This window comes from Octodon degus, unplaced genomic scaffold (genome assembly GCF_000260255.1).
Source record: "Octodon degus isolate 3935 unplaced genomic scaffold, OctDeg1.0 scaffold00257, whole genome shotgun sequence".
Lineage (NCBI taxonomy): Eukaryota > Metazoa > Chordata > Mammalia > Rodentia > Octodontidae > Octodon > Octodon degus.
In genome coordinates, this window is record NW_004524833.1 from 1,841,755 (window position 1) to 1,847,591 (window position 5,837).

Below are 5,837 nucleotides of genomic sequence, written 5' to 3' on the forward strand. Positions count from 1 at the left end.
TTTTTTTTTTTTTTTTTTTTTTTTTTTTTTTTTTTTTGAGAAGCTGATTTGAGCCAACTCTCAAAGTAATATTCAAGTAGGGACCTTCCTTCTCATACAAAGATAAAGTATAAACAAACTACTAAACTACTCAGCATGCCCCTAAAAAGAAGTTCATAACGGTGACTTTAGGAGAGAATTGGATGAGAGAGAGAGAGAGAGAGAGAGAGAGAGAGAGAGAGAGAGAGAGAGATCATCCAACCCGAGAACACCTCCTCTTCGGTGTTCAAGAAGCCTCACCTAGACCAGATTCCTGTGGTCAACCTTGATGCAGACGATCCTTGAATAGATGAGGAAGATGAAGACTTTGAAGAGGAGAGTGATGACAATGATGCTGCAGCTCTTCTTGCAGAATTGGAAAAAATTAAAAAAGAAAGAGCTGAAGAGCAGGCCAGGAATGAACAAGGACAAAAAGCTGAAGAAGAAAGGATTCATTTGGAAAACATTCTTAGTGGAAACCCTGTCATTACTCTCACTGGTCCATCTCAGCCTCAGGCCAACTTCAGAGTTAAAAGAAGGTGGGACGGTGATGTGGTCTCAAGAACTGTGCAAAGGCTGTAGATGATCAGAAGAAAGACAAAAGATTTGTCAATGATACACGGCGATCGGAATTTCACAAAAAGTTCATGGAGAAACGTATAAGGTAGCACAGTTTTGTGTGCTTAAATTCGGTAAAATGTTGAGGATTGGATTTGTTGTCTGGTTTTTCTTTTCTACTGTCTAAATAGTGTATGAGATTCCCTAATTTTAAGCTGCAAATTATCTTTTCCTTGGATGATTCATGATGTGCTAGTGGCACGGGAGCCAGTTTGACAGCTTTCACTCTCTGAATGTTTCTAGTCACATGTTTTTTTGTGCTTTTGGGGGGGTGTCTAGAGGGTGTTCAAGGTCTCACTACTATATCGGACTCACAGTGATCTGCTTGTTTACAGCCTCTCAGGAGCTGGGATTACAGACACGCCACCACACCCAGTCTCAATTGCCATCTCAGTGTGTCCCAGGGGCGGGCCGGCATGGCAGGCCTGGAGACTGAACCCCTGGCCCCTGTGCCTGCTTGCAGGTGCTTTAATCCACTGAGCTATTTGTCCAGCCCTCATATTTTATTTTTAATATTGGAAAAAATGTGCTTTCAACAAATACTTGTAATTTATTTATTTTTTTTTAAAAAAAGAGACATCCCAAGCCCAAAGTAAAGCTAAATCAAACAGACACAAGAACAGATAAGCTCCCCACGCATGCACTCAACTGGATTCTTGTGTGAACAGCTCAATCTATAAATAAACTCCTTTTCCCTTCTATTCAACCTCTTGACAATCTCAGAGACTGCCACCTTCTTCAAAGGATAACAGAATCCATTTATAAAAATCTAAAAGTGACATCCTAACTAAGTCAATCAAGATGGTCATTATTTGTCAAGAATGTCACTCTACGGTGATGACTATAGGCAATTGTGCTTATACCTGAGTTCATAGTACTCCCTAAGTTGGCAATTGACAAAAGACTTTGTATGGTCATTGTTCTAACTTATATTTGTGTCTCAGTTCTTTCTGATATAATTTTCCCTTGGGTTTCCATTAGCAAATAACTTTTACTTTAAAACTTACTCTCTTTGCATGAATTTTTGAAAAAAAAATAGCTTCTGTTGTCTTTTTTTTTTTTTTTTTTTAATTTTTTTTATTTGAGAGAGAGAGAGAGAGAGAGTGGTGTGTGTGTGTGGCCAGCTCAGCCCACCAGGGGGCGGGGCTGGCTGGCATGTGGTGCTGGGGGATCGAACCGCGGTCCCTGATGCTTTGCTAAGCTTGTTCTAAGTAGGTGCTTTAGACCACTGAGCCATCTCTCCAGCCCCTTCTGTTGTCTTAAAATTAAAGAAATTGTGTTAGTATGCTATTGGAGCCTGCCCCCGCGCGGGCCACCGAGAGCCAGCTCAGTGACTCACCTCCGTTGCTCCAACTCTTCACAGCTTTTCTCTCACACACGCTCACGCCGGCTCGAGATGGTGGCAGCGGCCACGGCATTGGCGGTGGTGGCGGCAGCGGGGGACTCCGACTCCTGGGATGCAGACACCGTGGAAGACCCGGTGTGGAAGGTGGGGGGCAGTGGACCACTGGGAAGGCGAGGACGAGGACGAGGACAAGGACGTTAAGGATAACTGGGATGATGGAGATGAGGAGAAAAATGAGGAAACAGAAGTAAAACCAAAAGTAAAAATTTCAGAAAAGAAAAAAAAAAGCAGAGAAGATAAAAGAGAAAGAACGGCAACAGAAGAAAAGGCAAGAAGCAATTAAAAAGAGGTTAGAGGAACCTGAAGAACCTAAAGCCCTAACATCAGAAGAATAATTAGCGGATAAATTGCGGCTAAAGAAATTACAGGAAGAGTCAGACCTTGAATTAGCAAAAGAAACTTTTGGTGTCAATACTACAGTTTATGGAATAGATGCTATGAATCCGTCTTCAAGAGATGATTTCACAGAGTTCAGAAAGTTACTAAAAGATAAAATTACACAGTATGAAAAGTCACTATATTATGCCAGTTTTTTGGAAGCCTTAGTTCGAGATGTGTGTGTTTCATTGGAAATTGATGACTTGAAAAAGATTACCAATTCATGGACTGTGCTTTGCAGTGAAAAACAGAAGCAAGAAAAAGCAAAGCAAAGTCAAAAAGAAGAAGAAAGGTGTGGTTTCTGGAGGAGGATTAAAGGCCACCATGAAAGACGATCTGGCAGATGATGGTGGTTATGATGGAGGATATGTCCAAGACTATGAAGACTTCGTGTGACATTTTATCTTCTAGTGTCTTCTTTCTGTTGTCCACAATCCCTTCAACATGTAGCACAACTTCCTTTCCTTTCAGTCCTGCCAAATGCTACAATCAAAAGTGCAGTATCTTTTGTGCTGGTTATTTAACCCCTTGACACTTAGGTGCTAATGCGCAAATGAGGGAACTTGGATCTTGCTGGCAAGGGGTTAAAATTGGGAATCTCAATTACTACTAAATCATAGTTGAAAAACAGATTTAATGTCATTGTTGCTATCTGATTCCAGAGCAGCATTCACTAAATTGGAAACAAAAAGATTGCAACATGACAAAAAAAATTATGTAGTATTTACCAGCACCATACAGTAATACAACCTTAACCATACCTCCTTGAACTACTTCATAACTTGTCAAGAAAAGCAGTTTGTAGCAAGGGCATGTAGTGTGCACCTAGTAATAAAATTGCTTTGTCTTAAAATTGAGCATGAGGATAGTAAAAATCCATTGTGAAGAAGACTGCTTATCTCAGAGTAAAGATAATTACAAATTAAATGACCAAACCCTCCAACTTTGAAGCTGAAGAAGGGAAAACCTCTCCATTATTGCAGTACAAGTCGTGGACTCTGTTGAGTGCATAGACTATCTAGTTTTTAATTTATTAGACTACTTCTACTGATGGCGTGCTTCAGGATAGGGGAGGGAAGCTACCTGATTCAAGTGTCTGAGAAATAAAATCTTGTTCTTTTAGGCTGCAGTGGAACAACTTTAACAGGGTTTTGGCCCTTCCTCTACTTTATAAAACATGCTCAGCAAACTGCATCAGTTAACTACAGCTTGGTAAATTGTTATGTTCACAATTATGACATCTGCGATGTTTTATAAAGTAACTAATTTAATAAAATTACTACTGTGAGGACTTAAATTTTGTGTTACATCCCAAGAGATATTTTTGGAGAGTACAGAATGCAGCTCTTGGGACTAGTTATCTGTGTACTTACTAAAGCTTAATCAGTGCTTTGGTGTAGTTACAGCTTTAAAGCAATGATTTGCCAGGCCGTTAATAGGGTCGTCACAGAGCAAGAAAGCTATAAAGCTATTTTATTGATTTGGAAAATTATTTTGTTTAGATACTAAGATCTAATTAAGTACTAGAAGAACCATTTATTTGGCATAGTAGAGCCTACAACTCAGGTTATGAGTAGAAGCATAAACTGGGATCTTCATCTTATTCTAGATTTAATAAGATTTGAGGGTTTGTCTTTTTTGTCCCAGTTGTCACAACCAGAGCAAAAAGTATTTCAGAATATCCATAGGAAATAGGATCCTTGGCTCAGTTGACTAAATGTAAAACAGGACCATTTATGAGACTTGGTGAATTAATAGGTCTGACTACACAGCAATAATTATACAGCAAATACTGTTTTAAGGCAAACAAGGGCTAAGATTTCCTTAGCAGTAATAATGACATACACTGAATTTAAAATCTATTTTATTATAGAAAGATCAGTTTCCAACAAATGAAAATGTATCACCTGTTCCTTAACTGTGTAAATAATATTAAATTACTTTGAAACTAGAAAAAAAAGTATTGCTATTGAAATCATATTTCTTTTCACATCAGACAGGCCATGTGCCCATGTTGTGCCAGGGCTTGAGGGAGGCACACATCATGCATACGGCATGAACACCCAATCATCATCATGCTCACAAACTAAAGGATCAAAATCACAATGTGTCGGGGCTGGTGAGATGGCTCCGTGGTCTAAAGCACCTACTTAGAACAAGCTTAGCAATGCACGGAGACCGCGGTTCAATCCCCCAGCACCACATGCCAGCCAGCCCCGCCCCCGGGTGGGCTGAGCTGGTCACACATGCACATAAAGAAATAAATTTTTTAAAAAAATCATAACGTGTCACACTGACAGTTTGATGATGTGTGAGCCTAAGAACATCTTTTCAGGTCTCTTTGTGTGTAGCAACTTTGAAGATTATTCTTTCACTAGATCTTGCAGTTTTAGTTATGTTTTTCTTTTGCTTTGCTTGAAGTTAGTATTTGCTTTTTTTTTTTTTTAATATTTTCTAATGTGTTGTTTTTTTTTTTTTTTTGGCAGAACCAGGGATTGAACTCAGATCCTTGCGTTTGCCAGTCAAGCGCTTATCCTACTGAGCCATCTCCCCGGCCCCAGTATTTGCTTTGTTATTGCTGTTAAAGTGAATTGTTTCTTGCTTCACAACTTGTAGGGGTTTTTGTATGTGTGTAAGAGCAGGAGTGTCTTAGTTACTTTTCACTCGTTGCTGGGACAAACACCCCACACTCAAAATGAAGGAAGGAAAGGTTTATTTAACTCACAGTTACTGGAGGGTTCAGTCCATATTCCCCTGGCTCCAAGGCAAACAACAGCAGTTCATGCGGCAGAAAACAATGAAGAGCAGAGGAGGAGAAGCAGCTGCAGCGGCGTCCATCAAGCCTCTCTCTTCCTTCTGCGCTGACTGCGAAGACCAGCGCTCCACAGTGAAGATCGGAGCTCCTCCAAAGTGGTGCGGCTGCCAAGATCAAGCTCCTCGAAGAATGAGAGTTCTCCACGAGAGCGGGGTGGGGCAGCAGGAAACCAGGCAGGGTGGCAGGAAGCCTTTCTCAATTCCCGGGCCCTGCCCACCCGCAGGGCGAGGCCCCCATGCTGCCGGAGCTGATTCAGCCAAGTTGACACTAACACAAGGAGCAATAATGACAAAAAGTCCCGAGTATTGATGTTGATGAAGCAAAGTCAGGGCTTAGGTCTAGAGTATTGACTTGGTCTTCTCAACAATGGGAGGTGTTAGTCAAGTCTTTGTTTGGAGATTGTAGAATCCATTCTGGCTACTTAAGTGATGAAATAATTTATTTAAGAGTTTTCCATCATTTATGAAACCTCCAGGAGGCCAGAAATCCCATGTGGAGACTAGGTAGCCAGGAAAATTGGCCAGGAGAGAGGCCCAAAAGCGACCCTGAAGTGTCCTCCTGGAAGCCACACTGCCTCTGCCTTGCAGTCCTCGGCACCTCTGC

The 5,837-nt window shown here is 41.0% G+C and overlaps 1 non-coding gene and 2 pseudogenes across 1 annotated transcript; 2 read left to right on the top strand and 1 right to left on the bottom strand.

The window, feature by feature from the left end:
- The window catches only part of LOC101585826, a 927-nt pseudogene extending 241 nt beyond the window's left edge, over positions 1 to 686 (top strand).
- A 1,250-nt stretch (positions 687 to 1,936) lies between these two features.
- LOC101560588 lies at positions 1,937 to 2,815 on the top strand (annotated as a pseudogene).
- A 1,594-nt stretch (positions 2,816 to 4,409) lies between these two features.
- LOC111814034 lies at positions 4,410 to 4,514 on the bottom strand. Its single transcript, XR_002819114.1, has one exon. It is a non-coding gene; the product is annotated as a small nucleolar RNA U13 (small nucleolar RNA).
- Positions 4,515 to 5,837: the final 1,323 nt, after the last annotated feature.